The sequence below is a fragment of the Pithys albifrons genome, chromosome 2 (genome assembly GCF_047495875.1).
Source record: "Pithys albifrons albifrons isolate INPA30051 chromosome 2, PitAlb_v1, whole genome shotgun sequence".
Taxonomy (NCBI): Eukaryota; Metazoa; Chordata; class Aves; order Passeriformes; family Thamnophilidae; genus Pithys; species Pithys albifrons.
In genome coordinates this window covers 97,522,474-97,542,934 of record NC_092459.1, presented here as the reverse complement: position 1 = coordinate 97,542,934, position 20,461 = coordinate 97,522,474, and positions in this window count along the sequence as shown.

Genomic DNA, 20,461 nt, shown 5'->3' with positions numbered 1-20,461 from the left:
CAAGCGATGTAACAAGTGTCACAACACAGGGCACAAGATTCATTGCCCTTTTTAATCTAAAAACCTGTGCTGAAAATGCATTAAAACTGCATAAAATCTGAAGTGCTATAATGTTACATTAACACTACCTGGCTTGTAAGAGAACTGGTACTGCCTGTGTCACTCTGAATGGAGCAGCTCTGGACTTCCTTACTGCCTTATTTAAAAATTCTGCAGCTTTTTATGCTAACTTAAAAATTCTGCAAATATGTAGGCCTAGTAAATGTTGACATGTGAGTTCCCAAAATCTGTGCAAGGAAGGGTCACTCCATGAAAAGCAGGATGTTAAGAAACCCTTGTACCATGGCTTTTACTTTCATATGGTGATTAAAAATTTCAAAACATGTTATTCTGTGTAGTGAGACTCATGAAAATAGCACCTGAAAGACAAAAATCCTCATGCACATATGTAATATGTAGTATGTAAAAGCAGTATGTCCTCAAATTCATAACTCAATTAAATTCTAGAAAAGCCAAAAGTTGTTTAAGTTATGATAAGCACAAGTTATAGCTAAATGGCTAAAACCAGTGTTCATAGTTTTTCATGTGTCTTGTTGATGCTTGTCAGTGCCCTGTAACGATATGTCACACCCAGATCTACTGAATAGTGAATTTTGTGAGTTTCAAAACAATGAAAAATGCACCATAAAATTTTTACATATTCTACTGACTATAAATGCGATTGAATACATGGGAATTCCTCCAGCTTTGTTCTTTGGCGGATTGCTATTAGCTTACATTCGAAGTCTCTGTTGGCCACAGATTTCACATTGTTCTTCCAAATGTAATCATTTCTTTCTTTTATCTGATCTCCGACAGTCTCTCTGTTTTCATCAATATTTGACAGCAATTCCCAAAGATACAATATAGTCCATTCTAATATCCTTGTGCATGCTCTCTTCTCCCTTTGAAATCCAATACCTAAGCAGTGAAATAATTTATTGTGCCTTATTTAGAATTTTATTTTTTGCATGTGTTTTGATACTGTCCCTTTGAAATGAAAGTTATTTGGAAATTTAAACCAACTGTTCTCAAAACATAGTAATGAAATATCATTCAGTCTCCCCCCTTTCCAAAGATGCAGTGTTTATCATGTTTTTTCCTATACATTCCTTAAATATTTTGTTCGTATTTTACACTCCAAACCTTAATTTTATCAGAATGCACAAAACCCAATTTACACTAGCCACTGAAAACAAAGTATAAAAAATCAGTCTTGCACAGATCACTGCCATTCCAAAATTAAGGGATCTTTTAGACTGAGGGCTGAAACTTGGAACTAAATTTTCTTCATGTGGCATTTTCTGGCAAGAAGAAAACACATCTTATGGAAAAAAAAAGAAAAAATTAGTTTTCTGAATAAGCATGACTATCATCATTATCCCTGAATGCAAAAATTTAACAGTGAAAACGGTAACTTTTCAAACAACATATAGAGAAATGATGGATTTTCCATGCCAGTCTGAGAAACAGGCATTAGTTAAATGCAAGTTAAGAGGTTCTGTACAAAGATAAAGTGGAAAAAATACCTCATTAAAAAGTAGACTAAGTAATTTAGAAATGTATTGATATTTCTCGACCCTAGAATGAAATTACAGGATTCTGGATTGTATTCTGTTATAATGAATTTGGAGATGCACTTACATTTACAATAATGCAAACTGTAAATGTATTGTGTTAGCTCCTAATAACAGGATTATAAATTTCATCATAGTGAGAAAAGAGCAAAATGATTGACTATATACTGAAATTGATAATGATTATAAAATATGATTTTCAGTTGTTAGGGAAGACCAAGAATTATGTATTGCTCCATCTAAATTAAAATAGCATTAATAGAGTAAGCAGTACATAAAATAAGCCAAAGTACTTTATTGTAGTTCAACAATACTCAATACAGGCCTGAATACATTAACTTTTTGCCCAAGCTAAGACTGGTACAGCTGTTGGAAATGAACATTATTAAGAGTTTTTAACAAAAAAAATTCAAAGAATAATGTGATTTTAATTTAAAACTAAGTATGTTAATACATTAATTTTACCAAATGTTTGTTTTTAAAAAAGACACAAAACAAAGCCTTTCAATAGTGTTCAAGACATACCTTTATTTTAAAAGTTGACCTAATTTTGTATTAAAACCCATAAAAGTTAAAAGTTATCAGCTTTTAACCAAAATACATACTTCTTTTATCTAGATAAGATGTTGTAACTGACTTCAAACATTTTTTAAATTTGTATTTCATGGGAGTTTTGAAGTCTTGTTCTTTACAAAGTAGCAGAATTTCCTCTCCAGTGACAAGCCAGTTCCTGCCTACTCAGTTATGCTGTTATATTATTCATGGGCTTAAATTTAGCCCTTCTGTTCAGAAAAGAGCTTTCTTTTTAGACATCAAATGAAATTTATCTTTAACTTTTTTTGCTAAAATATTGAAGTGAGGGCAAAAAATATCTTGCTGAATTGCAAAAGTGGTAAATTGGGCTCTTTTTTGTACAGGTTTGTAGAGCTCTTGATTCTTCCCCTGTGCTCAGTGCTGGTGAGGCCACACCTTGAGTATGTGTTCAGTTCTGGGCCCTCAGTCCAGGAAAGATATTGAGGGACTGGAGCAGGCCCAGAGAAGAGCAACAAGGCTGGTGAAGGGACTGGAGCACAAGCCCTATGGGGAGAGGCTGAGGGAGCTGGGGTTGTTTAGCCTGGAGAAGAGGAGGCTCAAGGGAGACCTCATCACTCTCTACAACTACCTGAAAGGATGTTGCAGCCAGGTGGGGGTCGGTCTCCTCTCTCAGGCAACCAGCTGTAGAACAAGAGGGCATGGGGTTAAGCTCTGACAGAAAAGGTTTAGGTTGGACAGTAGAAAGAAATTCTTTACAGAAAGAGTAATCAGGCATTGGAATGGCCTGCCCAGAGAGGTGATGGATTCTTCATCCCTTCAGGTTTTTAAGATGAGACTGGATGTGTCACATAGTGCCATGATGTAGTAATCAAAATGGTGTTGGATTGAGGGTTGGACTTGATGATCTTGGAGGTCTCTTCCAATCTAGTTCATTCTATGATTCTGAGGGATTCTTTTGGTCACAGGCACCTGAATGCATGACTGCTCTGCAGTTGTGGGTGTACTGGCTGCCTGTGGTAGGATGATTTTGATTTTCTACAAAGGAATTTACATTTCTCAATTTCTCAGGTAGGCTATTCAAGCTCCTGACTGTAAGCACAGTTTTTCTCCATGTGCCCCCTCACCAAAGCTGACTGACTATAAGTTCTCTACTTTGAAGTAGATTAATCCATTTCATCTGTCCACATGAGGTATAATTTCTGCACTGTCATTTTGAGGGCCATCACTCAACAGAGCTGAAATCAGATGGAAAGAGTTCTTTCTGGAAGGAAAAAACCCTCCTGTGTGTGCAGTTCTGCACATTTAAGAAGAAATTAGATTATATTTGTGGAGCTACCTGTCACCCATTTGAGCTGCAAGGGATACCAGTAGTCTGAGCCGTGTCATTCTCCATGCATTTTCTTTCCATGAATGCTGAATTAGTCCTGTGACATTCCCTCAGATGCATGACCATTGTTTGTCTAGATTTGCTATGAAGAAGTAGCTTCTTTCAACGTGGTTCTTCCTAGGCAGAAAGGATTAAAATATTTTTGGACCAGTATTTCCCATTCAGGTTCTGCAACAGGTCCCTTGAAAAAGTGGAGAGGTTTTGATTCTACATATTTGAAGGGTTTCACAAAGTTTCCCTTTCTGCAACACTTCTTATTGTGGAATCAGGTGGTTCAACCCAGAACTGTGAAAAAAATTACCTAAGAATTGAATGTTCAATTCATATGTCCAATACTGTTGAATTTTACTGGAATTCTAGGATTAGGGGAAAAGTAAGAAAGAATTTGTGTGCAAAATGTATAACTAGATGTAGTCCAGGAAATATCTGCCATCTCTTTACTGGCACTACAGTTTTTGTGGAGTAGGGAAGGAGTGAGAGGGCTTGGTTTATTTATACCTTACATTCTTTCCATTCATCTTTGCTTTCCTTTTTCTTCTGTTGTTCTTTTACCTAGTGAGCACTGTATTGGTCCTCTTAAACATTCCAGAGGTTGGGAAAGTCCTTGTTTGTATGTTTGAATAAACATTCATGAATGTTACTGTTTGGAATTTGGGTTTAGAGTTGCACAGAAGTGCTCAGAATTTTGCAAGGAAACAAGAGAATGCTTCTAATTCCTAAATCAATAAGTCTCAAGAGGATGTAAATTAGTGAAACCTGAGGACCAAATGTATGGAACCAGGGATAATGGAAAAGAAAGTGCTAAATGGGAGAAGAAATGAATGCTGGACTGAGACTGGCACTGCTGTCAGAATCAATGGTATTGGTCATGAAAAGAGACAAGTAGAAATAGTCTAAGAAAGCAGTGTTGCAATGTTTATTCACTTGTACGGATGGACTATTAAGAATGAAGAAATATAAAACTGATTGACAATCAAAGAGTAAACATTCCAAACCTAAAAGGACATTTTGATCACCTTAAAGTAAATTCTTGTCTGAATTTTGAATTTGTTCATCTTGTCTATATCTGAATGGATTTGCCCACCTTTAATGTGCATCACATGTTACTGGTTGTGTACAGTGGAAATTCTGGTCTGAATTATGTATTGCATAACCTGATTGCCATAAACAAAGTCTGAAAAAATGTAGAATATCTAAAAAAATATTTCATTGAATCAGAATTTTTAGGTTAACTCTTCAATATTAAAGGAATTACCATTAGCACAGCAGTTTGGTTTGGTGTTTGCACATCCATTTAGGGATGCTTTTCCTCCTGGAATGGAAGGCTTCTATAACACTAAATAAATTTGAGACTTTGACCTTATATTTTGGCATTTTTAAAATGAATTCACCACCCAGCAAGTTTCAAAGGTCACGATAAGATTAAAAAATTCAAAAATATGTTCCTTTGTTATTTTTTAAGCTCATACCCTGACACTAAACTGTTTACAACATTTTTTTGGAAGGGAAATGTTGTATGTCTCTATAAAAGTATTGATTATTTTTTATTCAATTCCCAAAGACAGAAGAAGATCTCATGTGAGGAGACACAACCACACAAAGAAAAGTTGTTTCAAAGATGCTAAAACCATTTATTTGACCATGGTGATGGAGTCAAGCAGTAAAGAACTGTGTGTACACTTTCCATTTTGTTTACATAAAAGGGAATTAAAGAAGCACAAAGTATTCTGTAAGCTCTGCAAGCTGTTTTGTGTGTGCTTGTCTGTGTATATGAATTTATAGGACTATAATCCTTGATGTGCCTGGTTTATGGTACTTAACATGTAGTGGATTCAGTTTCATGATGTGCTGTGAATGAATTAATTGTCACACAGTATTTTATTGTGCTAAAGGTGAAGTTCCTTCATTTTCTTGTGGATCTTCAAAGAATGCCTAGACAGTTTGTTGTGGAGTCCTTCTAGACCTTTCATTTTTTTTGCTCTGCATTGGAATATAAAGTCATCCTAAATATCTATTCCTAAGGACTATAAAAAATCTTCAGTGTATAAGAAAAATTTTTACCCATTTAATAAAACCATGATTTTGTTTCTTCTTCCCCACCCCACTTAATCTAGGGTAAATAGAACTATAACTATTTCAAGCTCCACGTAAACCTGACTAATGCTAAAAATATATAAAATATGTAGGGTGATGAATTTTTTTGACTAGCAGAGAATTAAAAAGAGCAATAGAGAAACTTTCAGGACTACTCTATGTATATCATGACGAGTAAAGAGATTAAAAAGGGAATATGGGCATCTACAGAAAGCTTCCATAGGAGAAGAAAGTGTCCTATGGAGATTTTCATTCAGCATCAGTTACTTCCAAAGGGTTGATTCTCTGCCAAAGCAGTTAAATATGTTTCCCAGACGTTGCTGAAGGCACACTCTTACCCCATGTCAATTTCTCATGAAATAAAGAATTCTAGGTCTGCTTCTAGAGATTATCAGGGCTCTCTAACTCAGGTGCTGCAGATGAATGTGTTGAAGTCAACTGCAAACACCTAAAAAGACTTTATATGGTTCAGAACAAACCCAGAGCCCAGAGAGCTGGTGCAAACTGGCCCAGTTCCACTGACTTTGTGGACCTCAGTGGGATACTGCTGATTTACAGCACATTTGGCATTTGGCCCCTTGCTCTCTGCTGAGCAAATTTGATAGATGCAATCTTTTACAAAAACTAACTATGGATATCATGGTAAAAATACTTAGGGAAATTATGGAATAAAAGCATTCAAATGTTAATCGTCCCAATATATTGAATGTGCTCCTTGTGAAGGCAAGTCAAATAAAATGCCAGTCTTTCCCCCAGCCTCAGGGAAATATGACAGAGCAAATCAAACCAAAACCAAATCCACAGCCAGGTCTGCTCCAGCACAGTCTTTACTTATGGTATCTCATGAATAAAAGAACAAAATCACACAATCATTATTCCCAGGAGCACAATGGGTTGAGAAATTAGGCTTTTAATATGTCTGTCTAACATGTAAAGCAGAGCTTCCTGACCTGTCCATTGCAAAGTACCTTTCTTGCACACTTCATCTGTCTTTATGTGAACATACTGACTCTGGTTTCTGAGAAGTTTGGAACACGGACTTAAACATTTTGTGGAGTGAAATCTTGGCTTTTTCTCCATAAAAGGAACAGGCATTACTATAAAACACGGTAGGGGCAAAATTTTAGTCATATAGACAGAAGGATCATCAGCCCTTGAACTGCGGTATGTGAGCACTGCTGTGCCAGCCTGAGGACCTGGGTATTTCTACCTGACCATACAGTGCACAAGGGCTCAATCCTAAGTACCTTTTCCATTCCACATAGTGTTGTGCTCCAGGATGTGGACAACCTTCTGGGTGACTTCTCTCCATGACTGCCATCTTAACGAGTATGTTAGATGTACACTTCAGCTCGATATTCCAATGAAGAGCTCTAAAATCACAAGAGAGGGACTGACACCTGGCTGTCCAGCTCTACAAAATCCTGACAGGAGCAGCTCAGTGGAATCCTGGTCTTATATATGGCAAGTCGTGGTTATGCAGGAGTGTGTCAGTGCTGAGCAGGGCTGGGTCCTGGGAAGGGAAAGCAGAAAGAATAGTGGAAAAGTATGTATATGAACTCCTCAATACCTTGCTCGGTTTTCGACCTGCATGATCAGAGCTTTAAGAATGCCTCAAGAAACCAAGAACTGGTCTGACTTTTTTAAAGGAAATAGCATAGGACATTTTAGAGATATATAACCTTTCCTAGCTGCTTCACAGAGGAAATGATTCCTAATTAACCCTTATCTTAAAATTAAATAGGTGATGATGGGAGAGAAGCAGAACAGCTGTTTAGAGGCTGTCTTGAAAGAAAACAGAAAGGATTGTGTTCTTTGATGCTGTCCTGCTGCTTTAAAAAACTTTTATAGGCAATTAAAAAGTGAAGCAGTGGTAATAGTCTGACAAAATCTTCCCTTATCTTTGCTCCTTGACTTTACCTATCGTTGCAGGAAGACCAATTCACAGCTTGACCATATCTTAGGTTGCTGCATATGAATCACTATTCTCCAAAGAGGTATTATTTATTTAAGAGTGATTAACAAGGATAAGAAGGGTCAGGGTGTTCCACTTTGTGCTGTTAGATGAACTAACTTGATGATAGTCATAATGCAATGGGTCTGGGAGAGCTGTACTATGTGCCAAAATGATCCCATGCATTATCAGATCTTACCTACCCTTGTTTAAACTAAACAAATTTGGCAGCTACTCAGTTACATGTTCCATATGGTGCTGTATCTTCTGAGCAGCAACTTGAATCAATCTTTGTGAAGCAATTTTTTGAGTTATTTTCCTGCTATTCATATTTCTCTCAACAGTGAATGTTGAGAGCAAAAATAAAAAAAAACAACTAAGGTGACTGAGTGTTTGAAATAGTTTGCTCTTGTTGCTATTGTTAGTATTAATGCAAGACCCATGTGATACCCAGTGGGGGGAAAAAAACCAAGCAAACCCAAAGAAGCCTTTGAAAGATCATTTAATTTTAAGGCAAACAAATTACATCATTTCATTTAGGAAGAAGAAAATGGATGGACCTGATTCTTCACTCACCCATGTCATTTTTCTACAGTGTAAGATAGCTGATATTAGTAGAACTTTCGCTAATTCACACCAGGACGAAGAACAGAACAGGGAAGCAGACATAGGGTGTGCATTTATGCAAGTCAGTTCTGAGCTGGGAGGGTGATCAGAGTTTGGAAGCCAACTCTGGATGCCTTTCTGAGGACACTCAGTGTGAGTGCATTTGCTCAACCCATGTAGGGTGGCTATTTTCTGGAAGAAAGACAGGGCAGAAAGAAATAGAAGGGCAAAAATAGTTTAGATTTGGAAGGGATAGGATGTGAAACACATGTCACAGGGTGATACAGTAGGATGATAGACTGGATGAACAATGTAGGAAGGAACATAGGAAATAATGAATTGGGGGCCCAAGTTTTTTGTTGGCGTGAGATTACTCTTTATTCTCTTCCTTCCAGCCTCCTTCCCAAACACTGCAGGACAATATCCTGATTTCAGTACAACTCCGCAAAAACCTGGAAGCGTGACTGGAAAACCAGATCATTTTATCCACTCACATGGGAACTGGCTGAAATAAAATGTACAGCAAGCCATTCTCCAATGACTTGTGATGTGAGAACAGGGCGTATGGGGAATGGGCAATAGTGATGGATTCATTCCTTGGCAGATCTTCTTGGCCATTTCCTTCCACACTCTACAACCCCGGGGAATCTGACAGCTCAGCTACTCCAAGCCTCTGGAAGTTTTGTTGGAACAGGAAAAGTTACGCCAATTTCTGTTCTTTGCTACACCAACAACCGTTTTCATCTATAGCTCATTTTGATCCAGAGACTATTCTTTTAAATTATCTCCTCAAAATGCTTTTATTCTTGTCAGGGATTTTAAAGATGTTGCATGCTGATTCCACAATGATTCCTGTTCATGAACTTCTTTTAATACATTTTTCCTTTCTATCCATATTTTAATGTCAAACCCCATTCAACATTTCTGTGTTCCTCCCAATGTCTGCCAGGTCATCAAGGAAATCCTGCTGATTAGGTTTGGTCACCCATAGTGTGAGAACTTCACCTTAGAGACATCTCTACAGAGCATTTCCGTGTCCCTCCAAGGGATAGAGACTTCATTTCCTGACCCCTCACTTAATAATTTTATCAATTAGGACAGAAATGTTGCTATTCTTTGAATAGATCATTTCCTTTAACTGAAAAGAGTTTTGCTGGTGTAATTAGCAGTACAGGAAACACTTTTGCGTTGATACAGTTATTTATTATTTCCTATTAGTGAGTAGTACATCCTGTGATAACTTTCATAATTAGTGGGCCAAGTGTAAATTTCGTCAGAATGCACATCACAGTCTTCAGTTTTGGCATAAAATGCAAGGTACAAAAATAGTTTGAAGTCAGATGTCCTTGCCTTCAATGCACCTTTGGCGCTGTGTTTACCTGTGACTTAACGATCTTCCTAAAGTATAAAAAAATAGCAATAATGCATTTATCTTGTCTTTCTGTTGTTCTCCTAAGCTAGGGTACACAGAAATGGAAATAACCCTGTGTCACTATGGTTTGCCAAATGAATAGCCACAAGGAAAGAGGCTGGGACATAGAATATGTCCTTTAAACATAAGACTAATTACCACCCATATTGTGGAAGATACTTAATTATCTTCACCAATTAAATATCTAGGTCAAGTGAGGACAGGATTCTTGACGAAGTAGAGTTGGATATTTTGGACTCCCTGCAGAGGATCACTCTGTACTTCCATTTCACTGGTGGGGAGAAACGGCTACAAAATGAGCAGGAGAAACAGCAGTGACATGATGTTGTGGAAGGGGCAAACACAGAAAGAAACTGAGGTATGGGTTATGTTTAAAAGTGATAAAAGACAAAAAAATTAAGTACTTTCCTGGAATTTTCAGGTACTTCTTTTTATTTTGGAAAGTTACACACATCAAATGCTTGTGGTCAATGAATTCAGCACTCTATCTACAGAGCAAATCTCTGGATTCCTTTTCTTATACAAGGAAACTAGAATACTCTTTCTTGGAAACACTTTAAAAAAACACTCTATTTCCTCAATATTTTCTGCTGACAAGCCATCATTTTTCGTCTATGTCTGTTCCTGCTCAGCTTTGTAGAGGGGGACTCCCCGCCTTTGGATTCTTTTCACTTGGGGATTGGAGAAGGATGTGATGTGGTGGGCCTGGTCCACACAAGAGAAAAGCAGCCTGGGTTATGTTGGACACTCTCAGGGCTGTGCTCGTGTGAGTTGTCTGCATCCTTCTACACATGCACACGGTCACTAACACGTTTTATAGACTAATTCTTCCAGCCTTTCTTCATTTCTGTTAATTTTCTCTGAAGTCTTTGAATGCAATAATGTCAAGCACTGACTGTAGCATTTTAGGTATTATGCCTTTGTTGGTACTTTGCTATTTAAAGTAAGAAAGTTTCCCTTTTTTTGGCCTGGGATGCAAATTGCCGGTAAATGCATCCCATACTCACATGGGGCTTTTTGCCATTTTAGCAGATGGAAATTTCATATCTAATTTAATGTCCATTAGGTCTTTTTCAGTACCATTGCTTTCCAAGTATCTCTCTCCTATGAAATTAGTATTAACTGCCTGCCTGACACTCCCTCCCACTGTATAATTATCGACCCCTTTCCCTGCCTAAAGATCTTCAAACAAAAGTTGGAATTAAATACATGAGACCCAAATGTACACTTTTAGTGCTAGGCAGTCCTGATGCTTGGGTTGGATCCACAGAAGGCTTGTGAAAGCAGGCTGTGCTGGGATCAACGATGCATAAACAAGAGGTCTGCTGCAATCTGTGTTTTCCTGCTGGCAAAAAGAGGAGGAAGAATCATGCCAGAAGTGACACTAACTCTGAGGGTAGGAAGCAGTAGAAACAAAATTCTGCTTCTCTCAGGGGCTGTCAGTGATGAAAAAACTTTTAAGGCTGCTGCAGGCTTTACTGCTCTGGCCAAGGTGGAAGCGGATTTTTTCCACTTCCTTGCATAGCATAACCACTCCATTAAATTAATAATCCAACCCTCAATGCCGCAGATGACAGAGGAGGTCTTTGAAACTTGACTGAACAAATGCCTTCAGGATGCAGTGAACTCTCAGCACACACAGACTCCTCTCTCCATCAGTGAAATCATTAGTTAGCCCCTGCTCAGATATCCCGCTGAATTAGAGGCCAGTGTGCAGCCTGTCAGCGGGAGCTTGCTGGGGATGGGTTTGGTTTGTGTCAATGCATTTTTAATTCCCTTCTGCCTGCCCCTTCATTAAACTGTTTCTTGGAGAGGGGTTCAGACCTTCCAGAAGTGCAGGGACCAACTTACTTTGTCACCCCCAGGCTCACAGCAGGAGGTGGGAAACATGCTCACCACCAGCACAGGTTCTCAACACAGAATAGGAGAGGAAATTTGTTTTCTACAAATAACAGTGAACAAGGAAGGGGAAGAAATTTGCAGAAGTCAGGCACAGGAGGGTGAGCAATCCTGCTGAATAATCATCTGTAAGCCCCACTCAAGACAGATATTTACAGGGGGACAGGGACTGCGTGGAGGTCAAATATCAAAAAAAAGGATTTATTTTTTTGTATATATAAAAATTCTGATACCATGGTATTACCAAAATATGTCTTTGCTTTAGAATTCAGTCCTGAAAGATCTGAACCAGCAACCCAAGCTAATATTCCGCCTTAGATGGGCCTAATGACAAACCTGGGTGAAAGAGTTCCTGTGGGATCCAGAGGGTCTGCCTCTGGGGGAGCAGCAGCAGCACAGGTGCTGCATGGGAGGGCTGTGGGGCTACACCTGGCACTGCCAGGTCGTGGGCCTGGTGCAGAACCTCTGCAGGTTACACGAGCACCAGGAATAATCAGCTACCTCCAGGGGCTCTCCCCACTCTGGTTGTCACAGTGTGGATGATAACTATGTTTCATTTAAAGATGCCTAAATGCATTGCTGGGTTCAACCTGTGCAGAACAGGATTTCATCCTTGGAGTTTAAATATGTAATTGTTGTATTAAATAATTGTCATTGAACTTATTCCCCTAATTCATTAGTGGGGAAGGTCTCGCTTTGCCGTTACTAGGGAATACATGCTGTAAGAACTTACAGTTTGACAGAAGGACAGGGAATCTGAAAAATGAGGTTTACTTGCACATTTCTAATCCAGCCTGGATGTCAATTTCTCCAGCATCCAGGGGCTATTTGGATCCAGAGTTTTTCTCCAGGCCCATCTATTCTTTTTTTTTTTCAAATGACTTTTTTTTTTTGAAACATAACACTGTGCAAATAAAAGTGAAGCCATACTTGAATGTCAAGAAATGCATGGAGAACATCAGTAATGTAGGGAATATATACTCAGGGAATAAGCTTCAGCAGGAATGCTAATTTAGTTATAGTTTTTAAAGCTGACTGCAAACAGCTGGGTAGTATTAACCGTATTAGGAAAACAAGAAAGGTGGAGCAAAATCTAGGGGACTAAGGTATGGCAGTGCCAAATGTATGGAAAAGATTTGGAATATGTAAAATGTACTGCTGTTGGATCCACACTATGTAATAACGCCGATGTGGTGTGAAGCTATCCCTGGGACTTCCCAGCACACTAAAAGATTTGTGGAGCAATGTCTGTGGCTTGTGGCAGGCCGCTCTCTTGATAACACGGCAGGGAAACAGAAACACAAGTAAAAATAGCATGGGCTGTGTTCTTTTATAGAGTCTTTGATCCCACTAGAGAGGAGATCCGGATGGTCCTTTATTCTCCTTTCACACACATGTTGCAGCTACTTAAAAAAGTCTGCAAATTCAAAGCTGGGAGATTAGGTTTAAACTACATGTGCTCCGGCAGCATAGCACTTACTTTGCACTTCACATTTTCCAAGAGCTGTACAAACATTTACTAATTAGACTGAATCTCGGAAACACCATTGTCACAGTAGTAACAGCTTTTCTCTGCTTTTTATGGATAGATGGAGTCAAAAAGAACTCAGGAACAGACTGCAAAATTTATCCTTGTGTAAGTAGATCCATGCTCATGCTGTTTCCATAGTGTGAGTGCAAGTTTTGGGGACTGCAGCATTAAGTACAAATGCTTTGAAAGGAGCTGGTTACTAGTGTGAGTAAGATATTCAAAATATGGCCCTTTGTGGCTTGCCCAAGACCACACAGTGAGTTAAGAGCAGAGCTGGGATTTTACTTTCTGTAACTGATTTTCTCACAGTTGTGGTTCCATTGCAAACTTCTTGCATTACTTTCATATTTTTTATACTGCTCAATCTCTCTAAAACTTACAGTAGATTCATTTTTAGCCTTCTTATTAGAGATGAGCGTGAGGTGAGAGAGAAGATACATTACGTCTTGACTCTCTGGGGACAGTAAGATGTGTGTAGCTTTCCACCAGTTGGCCATTTATCTACTTCTTGTGGAAACAGAGAGAAGTTGATGTAACAACCCATGAGAAGTGATTGAAGCAACCTTTCTTAAGAGTTAGACAACTAATCAATAGCAGTTTATCCACTGGCATTGATGCTTCTATGTTCACATGTTTACTCATCATAATTTATGTCCTTAATGTGTTTCTTTGCAAAATTAATATTTTAGATGCATTTGAAAAACAACCCAGTAAGGAAAAACTCTTCTTTGCACAGAGTTGCAGAGTTATATGGTTTTAGCTCTACTACCCAGTGAAATGGCTTATAAAACTCACCAGGAAGTTCATGTTTCTAAACATGCTATCAAAGTATCACAGAGAAGTACTGCTGACCTGTGCTACATATTACCACTTCCAGGCCATTCCTGACTGCTTGACCCTTCATCTTTGCCAGAAGTTACTGTCCTGTCAGATCTTCTAGGTTAAATAATTAAGGATTTATTTAATCCTTGACTGAGTCCTATGCATTTCCATTTTGTTTTGTTCTTTTTTAATTCAAACTGTAACAAGTTTCATGTTGTTCTTTGCACCATAACCATATGATAGAGCTGAGCTAGGGACCAAAGGGAGGCAGGTCTGAACTGGCAGGACTTGGAGGACAGGAGAGTTTCCTTTAGTGGCCACAGTGAGGAGCAGAGATGGAGAGGAGGCTGGAAAAGGCACTTGCTGTAGCTGGGTCAACAGTAGCAGATATAGGTGGGTCAAGCGTGACCAAATTGTATCACTAAAGTGTAAAATTCATATTAAAGTTTGAGTTGGAATTTGCATCTGGAGAGCAGTTGAAAACCCATTCTCTAAAATTAGCTTTTAGCAAGTATTCCTGTTTATAAAGTTCATTCACTAGCATGTTTATGGAAATAGAGCCCGGAAGGGAAGGAATGCAGTAAAAGTACATTCATTTGAAAATTCAAATAAAAATATTTGCTTTGAATCAGAGGCTTTTTCAATCCTTCTGTGCTCTTTGTCCAGTTTGTTAGTACTTCTGTTGTCCAGCAAAACAGTCACTGTCCTGAACTTTTCTCATTACTGCATAGTATGTGTGAGTGACAACTTGTGCCTGTTGTGTTGGTCTTGTATGTGAGCATGGGAAATCATTATTAAAAAACAAACAAACATCAAAAACAAAAACAAAAGAGACAACATCTCTCAGCCCCAGACTCACCCTCCACTTTGGGAAGCTTGGTGGCAACAACAGATGGGAGCTGTTACTGTTCCACTGACAGTATTGACAACACCAAATGCAAAAAAAAATTAATCAAGCCTTCACAAGACTGACTTAAAATAATGAGGTTCCTAAACTGACATTTTTAATTTGTCTTGTGAACTATGAGAAGGGCTTGGTAAGTAGTAATCAGTCTATGGGATTACTTTTTAATTTTCCTTTAAAGTTTATGTCCTCCACTGCTGGTCACTTGTTCCACCCTGCCTCTGGGGCAGACCTCAGCTGCATAGACATTCCCCATTTGGTACAATGCAGGAGGGAGTATAACAATGTGGAAAGAAGGGGAAGGAAACTGCCAGAAACACTAAGAAAGTAGCTCAGGAGACAGATCAGCAGAGTAATGGAAGTGAAAATTGATGTAATTTCCTCAGTTCCTTACACATCTGCTAATGTTAATCAGATATCAAATCCTATGAGCACTCACCTCAGATATTTATACACATGAGTCTTGATGATAATGTACTTGGATAACTGGGAGGACTGAGACACAACATCACCGGTCTCCATCATCTTCCAATAGTCCTGGCTCTCTGGGGAGGTCCCAGATGATTGGAGGTTGGTGAATGTCACCCCAATCCACAAAAAGGGCTGCAAGCGGGACCCTGGCAACTACAGGCCTGTCAGCCTGACCTCTGTGCCTGGCAGGGTTATGGAGCAGATCATCCTGAATGCAATCACACAGCACCTTCAGGGTGGACAAGGGATTAGACCCAGCCAGCATGGGTTTAGGAGGGGCAGGTCCTGTCTGACCAACCTGATCTCTTTTTACGATCAGGTGACCCACCTGGTGGATGAGGGGAAGGCTGTGGATGTGGTCTACCTGGACTTCAGCAAGGCCTTTGACACTGTCTCCCATAATATACTCCTGGAAAAGCTGGTAGCCCACGGCCTGGACAAGTGTACCCTCTCCTGGATTAGGAGCTGGCTGGAGGGTTGGGCCCAGAGAGTGCTGGTGAATGGAGCTGCATCCAGCTGGCGGCCGGCCACCAGTGGTGTTCCCCAGGGGTCTGTATTGGGTCCAGTCCTGTTTAACATCTTTAGTGATGATTTAGTCCCTCATTAGCAAATTTGCTGATGACATCAAATTGGGAGGGAGTGTCGACCTGCTGGAAGGCAGGATGGCTCTGCAGAGGGATCTGGATAGACTTGAGAGATGGGCTGATTTCAATGGGATGAAGTTCAACAAGGTGGCCAAGAAGGCCAATGGGATCCTGTTCTGTATCAAAAATAGCGTGGCCAACAGGACCAGGGAAGTGATCCTTCCCCTGTACTCTGTATTGGTGAGGTCACACCTTGAGTACTGTGTTCAGTTCTGGGCCCCTCAGTTCAGAAAGGATATTGAGGTGCTGGAGCGAGTCCAGAGAAGAGCAACAAGCCTGGTGAAGGGACTGGAGCACAAGTCCTATGGGGAGAGGCTGAGGGAGCTGGGGTTGTTTAGCCTGGAGAAGAGGAGGCTCAGAGGTGACCTCATCACTGTCTAGAACTACCTGAAGGGAAGTTCTAGCCAGGTGGGGGCTGATCTCTTCTCCCAGGCACTCAGGTATAGGACAAGGAGGCACGGGCTCAAGCTCTGCCAGGGGAAATTGAAGTTGGATATCAGAAAAAAAATTATTTCCAGAGAGAGTAATCAGGCATTAGAATGGGCTGCCCAGAGAGGTGGTGGATTCACCATCCCTAGAGATTTTTAAACACAGATTGGACGTGGCGCTGAGTGCCATAATCTAGTAAATGGACTGGGATTGGACCAAGGGTTGGACTCGATGATCTTGGAGGTCTTTTCCAACCCAATTGATTCTATGATTCTATGATTCTATTATGTGGGATCTTCTCACTCTTGTCTCCTTGTCAAGCAATGCCAGGTTAGGCAGAAGGTCACAGAGTGATAAAGGAACCCCAAACTGCCCAGAGATCACCAGTCATAGGGAAAGCACAATTTTGCCGCCCTAAAAGTTACTATTTGAACTGAAAAGCGCTTTGATCAAGTCATATGTTGAGCTGCAAACTGCAAATGCAAAGTCATTCCTGTGAATTTATTGTATCTACTCAGCATGAAGCCAGATTCCATGCAATAAGAATTAACCTTGTTATCTCTATTAATTACTTCTATTTGGTTACTTCCATTTAAATACACAAAGTCTGTCTAACTTCTTATCTCTATTAGTTATGGAGGGAGACTGATGAAATCCCTTCACAAATTATATTAGAAACAAATGTGTTCCACCAGCTTTGATCATTTTATTTTGGTGAGCTCTTTGTTTTTACCCTTTTAAGCTAGAAAGATCACTATGTAAAGAGGTGAACTTGAACCAGTGCTACAGATCTGAACACATGGATTTTTTGAGAACTTTGGATCCAGAAATCAATATCTAAGAAAAATAAATACACTGGGAGGCATGGATGCCATTTGATTTGAGTTTGTTTCAAGCTCTGCAGAGACTGAGATGTGAAGGTGAACCTGGGTTATCTGGTTCCTTTTTGAATGTTTTAATGAAATTAATAATGGATTTGGCTTACTTCTGCCAGTGAGGCAGATCTTCAAACTACCCAGGAGACAACATGGGAAAATTGGCCTGGCAGGGTCCTTGCCATCTCCAGAGATATCTTAATTCAGTACCTTTTACAAACACCAGAATCATGTCATTAAGAGTTTTAAAAAGTCAATCAAGTTCTTTCCCACATTTATGTGTCTTTAGCTGTGTGTGGTAGGAAAAGGATCCAAAGAGTTTTCTCTCATGTATTTGCTTTCATGGCAATGAACTGTTCCCCAGAGCCTTCACTTTAGGGGTTTCATGGTAGTGAAAATTAGTGGGATTTCTTCTGGCCTTGTCTTCTCTTGTGTGGTAAAATGTGCTGCAGTTACTGTTCAAAGACGTACTTAAAATTCTCCTTGTTTAATGGTGAAAAAACATAATCTCTGGTGGAAATAGTTTTACATTCCAAATCCTGTTCAGTTAGATTCTTGTTCATCTACTAGTTTGCCTTCAGAAATGAATCGTTGATTGTGTGTTTACTTCAAAAAAAAGGAAAAACTGCAAAACCCAAACCCTACTGTTCATACATGACTATCAAGAGGGACAAAAAAGAAAATATTTACCTTTAGTTCCTCTTCCTTCTCTTATCAAAAAGAGAACATGAAAGTGAGTAATTACCTTACCAGCCGTGAATTGCATATTTTAGAGTTTTTACTATTTTGCATTCTATATAATCTCTTACACTCTGCTTTTTGGTAGAGATCTTAAAATGCCTTACAATATCTGCTTTGCATCATGAAAGCTATTTTGTAGACTGAGAAAATGAGAACAAAGGGATTTCATTTCTAGCAGGGTCAAGACTTCTGGACTAAAATTGAGAGACCTCCAACTGCGCAAAGCCATCTCCTTGTTTATGTGCCTTCTATAATTTGGTACAAGCCTACAATCATATTGTTACAGATTTATGATCAGTGGTGACTTCTACTTTTTGGACAGTCTGAGCACTTAGCATCTCAGAACAACTTTATTCCTTCTGTTTCTCTATCAGAAGTGACAGCTTATAGTTCTCTCTGATGTTGGCAATACAGAATTTTGGACTTTCAGGCTCTTGTCTGCCTTGATTATAGCCAGCAGATAACAGGAAGGCATATGTGCTTTGGTGATACAGATGGAGTATCTTCATGGATAAGACATGTGTCAGCTACTTTTGTTTCCCTACTGTGCCTTCTTTCAGAGCACTCTCCAAAAACATGTATGCAGTCATACCATATGATTCACAGTCTAACAGCATACATGAATTGATTGATTCATTTGGAAAAAAAAAAAAAGAAAAAACTGTGATTTCTCTTTGTTCGTATCAGAAAGATTTTCTTCAGCTGGATAACTTTTGTGTTCCATCCTTTGTATTCAGCTTCAAATTTCAAGTCCAAATGAACCCCAAATAAAAAAACCCCTCTGAGTCCCACCTGGTTTCAATACAAAATCATGTTTTGTGTTCTTTTCAAAATAGGCCCAGGTTGGTTCAAAAGATTCATGAACCTTGGCAAACTTTTCAAGGAGCGTGATTTAAGTTTCTGTGTTTGTACTGTGTGGTTTTATTGTTTCTCATGGTCTTAGTTAGGAGCATAGTATGGATTCACTATAACATCAGCCACACTTATCTTGCTCACATTTGATGGTTGATGCTCATGTTTTTGTTCATATCTACTGCTATTCCTACATGTACAGCTCAGTGCTTGTTTAATCTAAAAGATCACCTTTCCTTGGAAGTTTTGTTTCACTTGTAAAATAAACACATTCAGAATTACAGATGGAGGAAAAGATGTCTAAGGGCAAGCAACTTAGGAAGTTGGCAGATCCTCAGAGGAACTATATTAAAGAAACAAGTATAAACTCTTTAAATATGAAAGGAAGGCTATTAATTTCAGTTAGAGTCAAATTTGATTGAATTATGCGCTTTTCAGAGAAACAAGCAGGAAGGGTGTAGAAACATCCCTTTCAATCCTCTTCCTTTGTCTCCTTCATTCCTTGGGATGCGATGATATGACAGTGGATACACAGAGGTAAGTCATATTTTCTGGTTTTAATATTGGCAATATAGAGTTTACTCAGATTCTTAATGCATGATCTTGAATATTAGGCAGGTGTTTGAGATATTTTTATTCATCCCACAAAATGTGTTTATATTGAATAATACTACATCACTGGAGGGACCTATGTCCTGAAATTCGGACTCTGATCCAAATTTTCTCCAGATTTGGGCAGGCCTTATTTTTGCTTCATAATTAAGATTATTAGGAGAGATGTACTGCTAATGATTTGCATTGCTGTATTCCAGGTTGTTTCCTAAACAGAAACAGAAGCAACATAAAGAAGCACAGGATTGCTTTTCAATTTCTACACTTCTGTTCTTTGATATCACATTTCCTTCCAGTCAGAGCTCTGCCATTTAGGTACTACTTCAGCGAGAAAATATGAGAAATAAAATCAGAGTGAAATAAATCTATCTTCATCTCATTTCTCTCTGCCATTCACAGATGTCAACTGAATACAATAGCTCTTTGAGATGCCGGACCCGTATGGAGCAGCAGCTCCAGTGACCTGAACACTACGATGTACAATTCAGCAGAGACTCCATAGCAACTGTAGAAAAAAATTGGTAAAATCTTGGCATGAAGATATACTTTCAAAAGCACCCCTTTATTTTTATAAGCATGCATGCACTTTCCTCGAGGTAGCTCAAAAGCAGGAGATTTTGAGATCTCACTGAGCAGCATGTCAGTCATTACTCACCATGGAGGTGCATTTGCAGCATTGGCTGTAGCTCACACAAGCAGAAGGACTCTGTGTTATGGACCTTGTCTAAATAGTGTTGCTAAAACTATCTCCTCCTGGCTCAGCTGGAACTGGTGTTCCTCTTTGCCTGGCTCTGTTTGCTGCTTATGTTTTCAGTTATAGCTGACTGAAAGTGTTCTGGGGTTTTTGTGTTGTTCTGTTGTTTCTGGGGTTTTCTGGTGGTTTGGTTTGTTATTTGTTTTTTTTTCTTTTCCATCAGAAAATAGGGTTTCATCAGTAATTGCATTTGTCAGAAAGAAATCTAGAGGTGGGGCCCCTCAAAAGAGAGACCTTCACCTTAAGCAACTTTCCAACAAAAGCTTTGCATTCTGTTTTGGAAATTTCATAGGAGTTTCTGGAT